This window comes from Rousettus aegyptiacus, unplaced genomic scaffold (assembly GCF_014176215.1).
Source record: "Rousettus aegyptiacus isolate mRouAeg1 unplaced genomic scaffold, mRouAeg1.p scaffold_m13_p_6, whole genome shotgun sequence".
In the NCBI taxonomy this organism is placed as follows: Eukaryota; Metazoa; Chordata; class Mammalia; order Chiroptera; family Pteropodidae; genus Rousettus; species Rousettus aegyptiacus.
In genome coordinates, this window is record NW_023416309.1 from 65,345,304 (window position 1) to 65,359,426 (window position 14,123).

The following is a 14,123-nucleotide window of genomic DNA, read 5'->3' on the forward strand; positions in this document are numbered from 1 at the left end:
AATAATCCCCCACTCTCTTTCCTTCCCACAAAGCTCTGTAGCACACATGTTAATGGGGCTTCTCACAGTGACTCCACAAAAGCAGTGCTACCAGCCCCTTTTACAGATGGGGAAGTCAGAGCTTAGAGAAGTGAGGTGACTTCCTGAGATCACAATGAGTTGGAACCAGAGTCAGGATTCAAACTAGGGTTGTTGTGATGCCAAGTCCCCAGATTGTTCCTCTCATAGCCCTTATAGGTCTTTCTTCCTGGCTCAGCCTCCCAGCTTTCCAGTGGAGGGGACTGTTGGTTCCCTGTGGAATGGGGTACAGGCCATGCCCACAGCTGAATTTCACAAGTTATGTAAAGCAGGGGTCCCCAAACCCAGGCTGTGGACCAGTTTCAATCAGTGGCCTGTTAGGAACCAGGCCACACAGCAGGAGGTGAGCAGCAGTCAAGCAAGTGAAACTTCATCTGTATTTGCAGCTGCTCCCCAGCACTAGCAGCACCCCCTCAGCTCCACCTCAGATCATCAGGGATTAGATTCTCACAGAAGCACTGGTCCCTGGTGCCAAAAAGGTTAGGGACCTCTGATGTAAAGCCAAGGCGCTTTGTGACCTGTCAGGTCCTCTGGCCCTTCCTACTGCTGTCCCACCTCTCCCTGCCCCTCACTCTTGCAGTACTAGATACCTGCACACACACAATCTTAAAAATTGTATGTATGTATCTTTTTTGGGATTCAATTCACATAACCTAAAACTAACAATTTTTATGTGTAGTTCCATGGCATTCAGTATATCATGTCTTTGTGTGTGCTATTCCTTCACACCTGGAATATCCCTTCTACCTTCTCTGCCTGAAAGCTGCTTTGAACTTCAAGATCCAGATAAATGTCTCCTCCTCTGGACTGCCTTTTTCCAGGCCCCTCACATTGGTCTAGGGGCTTTCTCTGGACCCCTCATCCCCTCAGTCACAACTCTACCCAAAAGAGGCTGTGGTCTAACTCTGTCTTCCAGACCACACTCAGAGCTCCTGAGCACCCATGGAGGGCAGACACTTAGGAGCCACTCACTAAATACTTGTCGAATGACTGCATGAGTTAGTGAACAAGTGAATGGAGGTCTTTGGGGGACACTGGGCGGTGGAGGGGGGGGTGTTGGGCACGGTGCTAGGACCTTGTGGATCCTCAGTTTCCAGCCAGAGGGAGGGTCTGGAGTTGGGGAGGGAAAGAAGAAGACTCCTAGACCCCAACCTCCAGCATTACAACAGAATAACCAGGTCCGGGTCTGGGGCAGAGCCCAAGACAGGGGACAGGACCCTCAGTTTCCATCTCTATCTTGTCTCCCAATTTGCATTGTGCCCCTGAGCAAGTCATTGTCTTAACTCTGGTCTCAGTCTCTATATTATGAAAAGGAAAGCATCGCCTGGATCATCTCTTTCTTCTATTAAGTCATTTGAAGGACTAGGGGAATCCCTGACCTCTCCAAACTGGCCTCAAGGGAAGGGCATACTCTCTCTACTGAAGTTCAAGGAAGGCATAGAGCAGCTTCTTTCAGGAGTTAACTAGCAGAGGGAGCTGTAGAAAAGTGAGGCAGACAGCCCTGGATTCCAACCCAGGCTGCCTCTCACTAGCTAGCTGTAGAATGGCATAACTTCTTTGAGTCTCAGCTTCCCAGAAAATGGGGATTGGAAGACCCTTTCCTAGCAGGGCTCAATAAATAGTAGCAACAGTGAAGATGATGATGTAATTGGATTCCTTGTTTGCAGACAGGCAAGTTGAACTGCTAGTTAAATTCTGGAAAACATTGTAAGTCTTTAAAAACCATTCATCTTTAATCCAGTGGATACAAAATTTCAGCCAAAGCCAGGCAGATAAGTGAAGCATGCCAGTTCACATATTGGGCACATGGCATGACAATTAGGCTGCCAGTTAATAGAAAACCCAATTAAATACATAAAGGTCATTTACCTCAAACATCAAGGCAGTCTAGAAGTAACAGTATGACTCAGCTATGCCATCAGGGACCCAGGTTTTATCTCCCTTCTCCACTTTACAGGTGTCTTTTGTCCTCATAACTACAAGATGGCTGATTCAGTTCTAGGTTTAGTGCCACATCCCAGGTGGAAGAAGGTGGGAGAATTTAAGGGTGGGAGGTGTCCTACCAAGACTTCCTGTATAATGGGACATCGTACACAATCCATCAGTTGGTTGGGGACTTTCATATACAACCATTAGTGAGAACTGAGTCATGTGGCCACTTTTAGCTGCAAGGGAGTCTGGGAACTTGAGCATTTTTCTTTCCAGACTTCATAGACTAAAACAGCAAGGCAAGGGCAGTTAGAATGAGTGTTGAGTTAACCAGTTCTTCACTTCTATGAGGAACCAACCATCTTTAACTGCATAATTCAGTGGTATTCAGTACATCACATTATCATTGCACATGCTGTTCCTTCATACCTGGAAGATCCTTTCCACCTTTTCTTGTTTGCTTCTGTTAATCTTAAAAAGCACATCTCCACATCCAGCTTTTGTTTTCCTCCTCTGTTGAAAGACATAGCTACCAGAAGTGTTTCTCTGCTTTAGGAAAACACAACAGTTGATGGGTGGAAATTATCAAGGGAATAATGGGGCATGCTTAGCCCTAGGCAGTTAGTGAGGATATGGGTGTTATTTAAAATATTGAATAGTTCATGTGGCAAGAGCACTAACCAATCTGATCAGATGCCCAATTGATCAAAACATATGCCCAACCAATCTTCATGGATGCCTGCTGATGAACTGGCATCCGTTCACGTACACCAGCAGAATACCGGCCCTGATTATAGGCATTTGATCCACAGTTGCCTGAACTTCTGCTTCTTACAAAACATGGGAAATCTCCATGTTTCTTGAGATCTCCTAATTTTGTCATGTTAGTTGAATTTTTAGATAAGACTACATACATCAAAAAAAAGCCCATTTGTGGCCGTTGATAGTTAATCTCTCATCTTTGGGTCAGGTGTGGCATAGGTGTGGCCCGCCTAGCTGGTGAGAGGGAGTGGCAGGCACATGCTGGCCATTTTCCATGGCCCTGGAGAGATGGTTCTCTTCCTCTGAAACACCACTCCTCCTCTCTCAGGAATTCCAGCTCAGGAGAGACAGGTTGTGAAGGGAAGGGAGAAAGTGGAAGAGGCTTCTTAGTAAAAGAGACTGCTGAAAAGTAGAATTTAGAATGACATTTTTTAAAATAGAGATAACATCTGCTTATAACATTATACAGGTTTCAGGTGTTCAACATATAATTCAGTATCTTTATGCACTACAGTGTTCTCAGGTTTAGTTTCCAAAGGTTTGGTTTTCATCCATCACTATACAATTGACCCCTTTTTCACATTTTATCCTCTCTCTCCCCACTCACCCCCAGTAAACACCAATCTGTTGAGAATGACAATTTTTCAATGTACTGAAGTTACTAAGGCTGGGAAAAGGGACAACAGAAAGATGACTTTTAAGTGTCACAGATGAGACAAAGCCACTTAAATGGCTCTATGTGGTGGTTGAGAAGAGTCTAAGTAGAGATTGTGTCATTAACGTGACCTCAGTGTTCTTTTCCATTTGATGAAAATTTGTGATATTTTCAAAATGCTGTTACAGACTGAACCCAATAAAATGTAATTCAATATTTATTTATTGACTCTTTTTGACAGATTGTTGAAATTAAAGGGATTGAAAGGGAAGAAAAAACCTCAAACTGTGTTATGTTTTTATATCATATGTAGCTGATTATAAGTATTTTTGACAATTCTAGGATATTTCTAATAGCTATAAAATTTTTCCTTCTGGGAAATGGTGGGGTAGATATAGTTCCTGGTGCTATACTTCAGTGGCTATAAATATTGCAAAATGCTTTCTCATCTCAGCCACACAATCCCCATGATTAACCCAGGGAGTGAAAGTAAATAGCTCCCTCACAGGGGACAAAAATCATAAGGTTCAGAGGTGGACAGAGCCTCACCAATGTTGCACAGCAAAGTGAGAATGCAGCTGGTCTAGAATCCTTGTCTTTGTTTGGCTGCCTTCTGTGGGGGAAGTGGCTTTCATGAGGGATTGGAGTAGAAGAAGTGCACACCTCAGGTGGGACTCTCATAGCTGTACTGAATTGCTCCAATCAAGAAGAAAAAAATGAACATCAAGGTGATGAAAGCCAAGCTTACTGAGACTAGAGTTATCACTCACTCGATAGATATTTACTGAGCACCTACTGTGTGCTACTCACTGCATATGTGTTCAGGATAAAGCTGAAAACAAGACAGACTCAGCCCCTGCCCCCCACAAAGCTTTCTAATAGAGTAGACAAGTAAACAGATGTTCAAAATAATTTGAGACCATGATAAGTGCTATGAAGGAAAAAATAAAGCAGGGAAAAGGGCTGAAGAATGATGGGGGTGGGGAGGGTTACTGTAGATGGCTGCACAAGGAAGGTCTTTCTGAGGAGGCTTTGAGTAAAGTTCCAAAAGAAGTGAAGGAGTGAGTCATGCAAGGACCTAGGGTGAGCACTTCTAGACAAAGCACAGTAAGTGCAAAGGCCCTGAGGTGGAATATGCTTGAGTAACAACAGAGAGGCAGACAAGAGCCTGCTTGCACTGGCTTGCACTGACTCACAGGAGACAACTGTGTACAACTCTGCCTTCAGTCATGTCACATTGGTGGCTCAAGATCAGCCATGGAAGGAATATTTATACTACAGAAATCAACAAAGGCTAAAATCAGGGCCTTTGATTTTTTATATTTTATTTTTTTCAGAGATCCCTAGGGGTAGGGGTAGGAGGTGGGTTTAAAGAGCTCACCAGGCCCAGATCAACCAAGGCCTCAGAGTGGCTGGAGGGTTTTGAGTTGAGGAGAGATGTGAAACAACAGGGTTTTAACAGGGTCTCTTTGGCCACCATGTGGGAACAAGGGAAAGCTGGCAGGCCAGTGAGGAGGCATATGTGGTCATTTAGGTTGGGTTGCCAGATTTAGCAAATAAAAATACAGGATGTATGCAATATTTGGGACATATGTAACTAAAACATTATTTAATCTGAAATTCAAATTTAACTGGGCATCCTGTATATTATCTGGCAACCCTACTTACAGGTGCCAGGAGAGAGGTGAGATCCACAACTGTTTCTGGAAGGCTTGCTGCTTTATTCCACCACCCCCAACCCCCAGTCCTTGGGGGAGCTCCCCCATGGCCATCCCCTCCCCCGGGAGTATTCAGAGGATCTGTGACAGCCCTCCTCTGACCCCTCAGCCCACATTTCAGCTGACCTGGGACTTGCACACACCCTCAACCATTTTCTCTGAGCTTTTCCAGCACATCTGAGAGAGGAAACCAGAAAGGGAGCAGGTCACAGACGGGTGAAAGCGATAATCTCACAGAAAACCACATGAGCTGGAGTTGCTATCATACTCTAGACTCAGCCTCGGAGAAGTTGGTCTTTTCACTGACTGCCATCCCCTCCATCTCCCTTTTATTCTTCATGAGTAGACCTTGGAGGCCTGGATGATAGACTTTATTCCTTGAGATGGGGATTCTATCATAGGGACATGATGTGATCTGTGGTTTTTGAAAGATCACTCTGGCTGCTGTGCTGAGACTAGGTTATGGGAGCAAGAGAAGTCAAGAGAATGGTAGAAGGCGACTGCAATAATTCTGGTGAGAAATGATGGTGGCTGGGACCAGGCAGTTAGCAGTAAGAATGGTGCTTCTCCTATTTTGTCTTCCCTACTCACTCAGCTGCAGCTTCCTCGCTGTTTCTCAAATATACCATGCACACTCCCTGCCTCAGAGCCTTTATTCTTGCTGTTTCCTCTGCCCAGAATGCTCTTTCCTCAAATTTCTCCACAGGGCTCATTCCCTCTCTGTCAAGTCCTTGTTCCAGTTCACCATTTCTGTTGTCCTTCCCTGACCATTCTATTTAAAGTGATAACCACTCTTGTCATCAGCACTTTCCACCTCCATTCCTTTAGTTTTCTGCATGGTGCTTATCATCTTTTAAGACACCAAGAAATTGAGTGATTTTTCTTGTTGCTCTTTTCAACCAAAATATCAGTTCCTCTAGGATGGAGATTTGTGTCTGTCTTGTTACTGTCAAATCCGCAGCACCTGGAACAGTGGCTGGTACATAGTAGGTGCTCAGTACTGTTAGGTGAAATAAAGTTTGGATTTGGGGCCTGCTTTGGAGGAATTGGCTGAAATGATAGATCAGATAAAGGTGAGTCCCAGGTGTCTGGCTGGGATGGAGGTGCTGTTTACTGAGATGGGCTCTGGGATAGGGGAAGTTGGTGAGCGTGGTATTAGTCACAGGAATTGGAAGGCCTGTGGGGCATTCACTAGGGGATGTCTGAGGACCACTCAGTGTTAAATCTGGATCTCAGAGGAGAGGGCCTGGCCAGAGCAGAGTTCACAGTGGTCTGCACAAACTCGGGGAGAAGAAACGGAGTGAGGAGTGGTTCCTTGGCCAAGCCTTGAGGTACCAACCTTCCAGAGAAGGGCAGAAGACCAGAAAGGGGAAAATTAGGAGAGGCAGTTGGCTATGTGGTTGACATCCATGATGGCATTTATTTTGTATCAGTCTCTCTTGCAGACCTGGGATCTTTCTGAGGACAGAGAGCAGCAGATACAAGTACAGGCAGGCCTTGGAAATGTTTTGGGAAGGGCAATATCAGTCTCAATGTGTTTGCTCAACTACTGGGACCACAAAGGACTGCAGTGCCACTGGTGGCAATCTAGGCACTGTCACAGAATGTAACTGACCTCCTTCCCCCAAGTCCAAGGTCGCCATGGTGGTGCTGGATGATGAAAGCAGTGGTGAGAAAAGGCTTACTGAAAAACCACAAATGGCCCAAGCTGGAGCCATCTGGTCATAAGGTCACTTGCCCAGGCCTCTGGAAACCAGGGACAGCCACTTCCCCGCAGTATTCCTGCTGCCCCCTCCACCAAAACTATAGTCAACCCACAGGCTGGCTTTGGGGTAGTCTATTTCCTGTGGGGAAGCTGGCATGTAAATGCTGCTGGCTGGGAGGCCCGACTCTGCCATGTCCTGTGTCCTATGGGCCCATCTGCTCTGCCATCAAGCCACATTGCCTGGTTGCTGGGTCTCAGGCAGCAGTCCCCTTGAACCCTCTCTTGGCTCCCCAAGTCTGGGAATTTATAAGCCCTGCCCCTTACCGGGCTTTGGTCTCTCTAGGTTAAGCACTGCCCACCCCGGTCTCCTGCATGTAAGGCACCTCTGGGCAGAAATCGTTCCTTCTTCTTTTCCGAAGGACTGTGGAAGTGAAGGTTGTTCTGGCCACTCAGACCAAGTAGAAACAGTGGAGGAGTGTATGTTCCAACAGTTTGTGTATCTGTACATGTCCCTGTGTACATACCTATGCAAACTTCTGCATGCTTGTGTAAATGTGTATGAAACTGTGTATCATCTGTGCGTGTCCCTACATTCCTGTGTACGTGACTGTGCATAGAGGTACTCCTGTATCTCACGTACCTGTGTGTGGATATAAGCATGTCTTTGTTTTTGTGAACCTAAGTGGACTGTGTGCATGTGAGCACTATGGTGTGACTGTGTGGTCTGTTGGGCTTGGCAGTGCTGGGTGAAGAATGGAGGCGCAGGCTGAAACTGCCAGCCAGTACCTGCTTCACACCCACACCTGGCCATACCACTTGTCACCTGGGAGACACGAGGCTCTGGGCCAAGTGAGGCTTTGGCACCTGCCCCCTTTTGGAAAGAGCATGGGAGCCCCCAGGACTGAGAGAGATGAGGAGGTTGGTTGCACTGATGAAAAGATAGACCCTGAGTTGGAGAACTGAGGTCCCCCACCTCTGCTGGATGCCAACTTTCAAGGCCCCCTAGAAGAGGCCTATCTTGGTCTTAGGCACTAGAGAACCTCCCCCTTGCCCTCTTGAGCAGTAGATCTGGCTTTACCTTTTACTTGTGAGTTAGCTACTCAATATCTGATCTCCACTTCTTCCTTCTTAACGAACCCTGATTTGGGGGGCAATATGCATATCTAAGGACTTGATTTCTGGGCCTCTCTTGCATCTTAGGGTGGCCATGTGATATAGTCCTAAGGAGGTAGGGAACAGATGTAACACCATGTCCTTCTCTTTCCTTTAACCTGTCTGGAGCATGAATGAGATGGCTGGAGTGTGGTAGCCATCTTGCAGCCATAAGTTGAGAGGCCAAATGGTATTAGCATAATGGCAAAGCAGAAAGATAGAGCATTAGTCCCTGACAAGCATTACTGAGCAGCTAAACCAAGGTCAACAAAGTCCTTTGGGTTTCTTACGAGGAAAGAAAAATAAATCTTCATGTGTTTAAACCATAGTTGTAGGTTTCTGTTACTTGTAGCCTGATGAAGTCTTAACTGATCTTTCCAGGTTGAAGGCAGGGGCTACCCTCTCCGATAGGTGACACCAGAAGCTGGACCAGGAGTGCTTGCTGAGGATAGCAGAAAGAAGAGAAGCCCCTCCCACCTGCTGCAGACTGACAATTGTTTGTTCTTGAAAGAGTCGGGCACCAGGAGCAGCTTCCTTCGGCCTCTGCAGATGTGGGTGTGATCTGTGGTCTGGCCACATGGGCTTTCCCCCAACCCCTGCCAGATGCCCCATTCACTGGGCGACTGAACCAGATTACTCACAGCTGCTGGAGTTAGTCAGAGAGGTGTGTCTGCGTATAAAGAATGAGAACTGGGTACAGGGAGTGGTGGAGGCAGAGGCAGCCCACCCCCACACCCATGCTTTGTGGCTTTGGATCATTCTCTCCCTCCCCGATGAACCCATTTTTTCAGCTATATACCATGACTCCCTCTCGAAAGAGAAGGTGAAGGTAGAAATGTTTAAACACCCAAGATACTACTGAAATGCCTCCAGGTCTGGGGGGTGTCCACATGAGTAATGATGGTTAGTTCAGCATCTCTGGAGGGCCAGGCCCTGTCCCAGGTGCTTTCCTGGCTATCATTTCTCAAATCCATAATACAACCTAACCAGGGAGGTCTGAATATCCCCATTTTATAGATGAGGACATTGAGGTCCAGTCCCAGGATCCTGCATGATCAGGCCTCTGCCTACCTCTCCAACCCCCTTCCCTCCTCCATTTTCCTGGCTCCTTTCCTGGCACATACTTGTCTTTCAGGTCCTGACTTAGATGTCCACCCCTGACTGGACAAGGGGCCTCTCCTAGCTCCCCAGTGCCTGCACACCTCCCACCTTGGCAACTATCACAGGGGACAGTAGCTGTCTAGGTAAGTTTCTCCCCCTTGTGAGAGTGGGCTGGAACTGCATGTTCATGGTTATGACATTAGCATACAGCACAAGACAATGAAGGATGCCTTGGCCGCAATGTGGTGGAGCAGGATTCAAACCCAGGTGTTTGACTCTAAACTGTGTCTTCTTAAAACTAAGTAGCTTCAGGATTGTAGGGGAGGCAGTTAACACCAGTATAGCAGTTTCCCCAGATGAAGGTCCTCAAACTTTACACCTTTTCTGGCAGCACAGGGGTGCAGATGGGTAGGGCACACCTGCTATTTCTATCGGCCCAGCATCCATTCCACCTTCCTTAAAGCCCAGATTTCCAGTGGGAAAATGGCCTTCAGCCATTCAGTATGTGGAGTTTGGCTGGGGCTGGAGTCCCCTCTCCTTCCAGAGACAGACAGGTGACTCAGGTCTGGCCAATCAGCATACTCCTTCTACTGGCTGAGCCTGTCCAATGAGAGGTCACCTTTGCAGGGATTACTGATAAAGAGGTGGGCCCCACTGCCATAATGGGAGCCCACTGAGGTTGTTTGAAGGGGTCTGACAGTGGGAGCTCCCTGATGCTCCTAAAATAATGAAGGTTAATAAGCTCATTAAGGCCTCTAGGACTTGGATCAGAGATGTAACAGGACATGACTAAACAGGCCTCGAAGCATCTATCACTGAGCTCATCACCCACCATCGAAACTCGTTTTCTTCCGGGGTCTCCATGTTGGTGACATCTCCACTGTCTACCCAGAAACTCAGACACCATCCACACTTCCTGCACTCACCTCTCTCCACATACCTTTGAAGGGTCGATGCTTTATATTCCTGCTGCCACTGCCTAGTTCAGACCCCCATCAGGGCTGTCACAATAATCTCCTTGCCTCCAGCCTCCCTTCATCAAGGATACCTTCCACACTGCTTGCCAAAAATATTTTTCAGGAAGGAAATTCTGAAGGCATTTTTTCTTATTCAAAACAATGATTAGGCAGAAGGCATGAGCCTAGAGAGTTGAAGATGATAGTCTTCATTCCTACAAAAATATATGCTTAATCTTGTTCTCTCTCTCTCCCCACTCATGTCTTCTCAGCCTCTTTTGTTTCCCTGCTTTTAATAATATGTTATAAAACAGTGGTGCAAATACAATGATAAATGGCATCTGACGCTTGATCTGTGCTGGGGAGGTCATTAGGGAGGGGTAGGGACTGTGGTGAACTGCAGAGTTCATGCCCTTTCAGTGGCAGAGCTACTGCTCAGTTATAGCTCATTATTACTATGTAGGAATGATGGTCTGATGTTGATAGACTTTCCAATTTTCTGAAAGAAACCAGAAGTCAGGATTTTTATGAGATATTTCCCCAGTTTTAACATAGGCTAATAATTCCATACTTTCAAGAAAAGCACTGTGCGAATCATTCCCCCACATAACTGGTGAGAATCTAAATTGGTACACTGTCTAAAGACAAACATTTGACATTATTAAAATTACAAATTCAATATTCTTTAACTTGGTAGACCCATTTCTTGGTATTTACCCTGCAGTTATATTGTCAATGTGCAAAATGATGTGTTCAAGATCATTTATTGCAACAGTAAAAATTTCGAACTAATCGAAATGTCCACCAATACAGTGCTGGTTAGATTACACTCATAAAGGGATACTATGCAGCTGTAAAATAGAATGACAGTGACATACCACTTCACACCCACTAATATAGCTATAATTTTTTTTTAAAAAAAAGGAAAATAAAAATTGTTGTTGAGAATGTGGACAAATTGGAACACTCAAACATTGCTGGACAGGTTGTAAAATGAATGGTGCAACCATTGAGGAAAATTTTGGCAGTCCCTCAAAAAATTAAACAAAGTTTACTATATCTCCCAGCAATCCTATTCTTAGGTATATACCCAAGAAATAAAGACATGTCCACACAAAAAACTTGTACCTGAATGTTCACAGCATCATTATTCAAATAGCCAAAAGGTGGAAACAACCCAAATGTCCATTAACTGACAAATGGATAAACAAAATATGGTATATCTAAAGAATGTAATATATTTGGTTTTAAAAAGGAATGAAGCTTTGGTATATGCTACAAGGATGAACCATGAAAACATTATGCTAAGTGAAAGAACTCAGACACAAAAGGTCACAAATTGTAAGATTCCATTTACATGGATTATCCAAAATAGGTAAATCCACAGAGACAAAAAGTACATTAGTAGTTGCAAGAGGCTGGGTGAGGGGAAATGAGTGAATACAAATGGGTTTTTCTTTTTAGGGGGATGAAAATGTTCTAAAATTAGGTAGTGGTGATGGTTGTGCAACTCTGTCAACATACTAAAAAACACTGAATTAAACACTATAAAAGTTTTAAAGTATGTGTATTATATCTCAAAACAGCTATTAAAAAATGAGGAACTACTTTCTGATTATTGATACTTAATTATCTTAAAGAAAAATTTGTAATTTACTACCTTTATACATTAAAGGGGAGGTAGATGTGTATTTGTATTTGCTTTTGTTGAATTTGTATTGCTTTTTTCTTCCAGTAAGAAATTATTATAGCCTGGGAGTGAAAACAAGATTTTTCTTTTAAACCTTTTGAACTATATGAAACAACTTTTTTCTTAAAGAAGTAGTCAGTTGTGTCATATGCAGCAGAACTCAGTAAGGCAAGGACTGAAGAATGTCCATTGGATTTGAATATAGTTAGATATTCGATAACTTTTCCAGGACAGAGTCAGGGCCTAGCGGGGCAGAGCAAAGCAGCTCATAGTGGACTGAAAAACAAATGAGAATCAGCGAGTTTTTGCCAAAGAATGTTGAAGTCTGTAACTTGTATACACAGCCTAGCTGAAATACTTATAGAGAATTTAAAGGATACAGTTTGAGTTTCTTCTGGTATTTTGTTTTACTCTTGGATCAGACAGGACTACCACACAGCTGTCCACTTGGTCCCCTGAAAAGATGTGCTTATGTGTCCTGCTTTTGTATGCCCTCTACTTATACTGAGAGATACCACAGGCCTTATACTGCGTGTATTTCAGGTTAGGGAAGACTTTCTAGTGTACCACCTAAAGAAAGGCCATCAAAGAAATATTTCCAGACCACAGTAATAGAAAATGCTCATTTCCCATGAGTACGGTTTCTTTATTCATGTCCAATGCAAATCATGAAACAGATAATGTTTTCTTGCTATACTATCAGGAAAATCAGGAACAAAATCTCAACCTTAATTCAGGAGGCCCATATGATTTTCATGTCTAAATACTAGATATCTATTTGTCCTAACACTGACCTAATACTACCAAATATATTTTTCCTTACATTGAATTTGTACAAATAACGGTATCACAATGTATGGATCCCAACAAACCTCTCAAACGTCAGTAAATGGAAAAGAGTTAACAAAAAGAATCAATCATCACTAGAAAAGAGAAGGGTCTTCTGAAGTGCTGGTAATGTTTTTATTTTTCTTTTCATCTGAATTCAATACACTAGTGTATTAAGTTCTGTGAAGAGTAGTGGAATATTCTATATGTATGCCTTAGTAAAAAGTAACAAACAAAACCACAACAGTGGGGAATGTAAACAAAACAAAATTTTTAAAAAGTATGTAGTCTTATCAAAATTCATTTCTCGTCTGGATCCACTCTTTGCCTACTAGTTCACAGTGTAAGGAATAAACTCTCAATCTGCTGGCACTCTGACTCTGTTGGGTTCCATCAACCAGTCATTATTCAGGGCAAAGGTAAAACCTACAGAGACTGCATTCCTTTACTTCTAGACTTCCATACTTTTAGTCAGTTTCCTTAACATTCTTTCCCTTCCCACTTGGTGAAGCCATTTTTGTGAGACAAAAAGCCAACTTTCAGATGTCAAGTCAGCCAAGCCAGGTTGAACAGACAGGAGCCATCTGCTAATACTTAGGTAACCTCCCCGCCCCCCCCACGTCCGCCCCATCCCCAACGACACCAGACTTTGGGAAAACAATCAACATTAAAGGCCCCAGGGTTGCTAACAATAAGGATCTGGTTACAAGGGCTGAAAAACTTTCTCTTTGGCTCCGCATGCACAATCAGGCTCAGAGGTGCTGGCTGTGTGACCCTTTCCTCATAACAAAATATTCACGCCCAGGGGTAGGGACTTAACATGCCGATGAGACAAGCAACACATGAAGGGTGTAGTCATTCTGCTCAGGTGCCAAGAATCCTCCGCCTCCAAATGCCTAGACACAGTTCTTTCTGTTTAGCTCCCTTTAACCCATTTCCCAGTTAGGAAAAAAAAAAAAAAATGCAATTCTTTGCCAGCACTAATTTAATTTTATATAAACACGCTCTTTGAAGCTGAAGCAAATCTGACTGGTTTTCAATGTAAAAAGATATAAAAATTGTTCTTGGAATTATTTCTAAACAGAACTTGTCTCAGCCTAACGTAACAGAAATGTAATATGATCAGTATTTAATAATTATTTTTCATGTGGTAAATTTCAAAACACTGAATAACACAAAGCAAAACATCTAGGATTGGACATTTTCAGCCATCAAGAATTACTATATTTTGTAAATGGAAATACCACTACTAAAAACAGAATGCTATAAACAGAATGATGTCATTTGTTTCCAAAAACTATTGATATACTAGAGCGATGCAAAAATAATAATAAAAGAGATATTTCGTCACAAACTTTGGGGGTTAAGAACTGTAATCCCCAAGTTCTAGCAGGGTAAACGCTGTAGCTGCAAGGGCGCTGCTGGCGAACATTCTGGGGGTGGTGATGAAATGGGTTAAAAACTCTCCTTCAGCTTTTCTGGGGGAACCACCTATCTCTTTGATGGTACCGGTTTCCTTATGCTCAATACAACTTTCTTTTTGTCTACT

At 43.9% G+C, this 14,123-nt stretch overlaps 1 long non-coding RNA gene across 2 annotated transcripts in view; it reads left to right on the forward strand.

Moving 5' to 3' along the window:
- The window catches only part of LOC118604028, a 15,521-nt gene extending 3,774 nt beyond the window's left edge, over nt 1–11,747 (forward strand). For both annotated transcript variants that reach the window (XR_004951639.1, XR_004951638.1), the window contains exon 2: nt 8,381–11,747. This is a non-coding gene — a long non-coding RNA (uncharacterized LOC118604028). The remainder of the gene's footprint in view (nt 1–8,380) is intronic.
- Nucleotides 11,748–14,123: the final 2,376 nt, after the last annotated feature.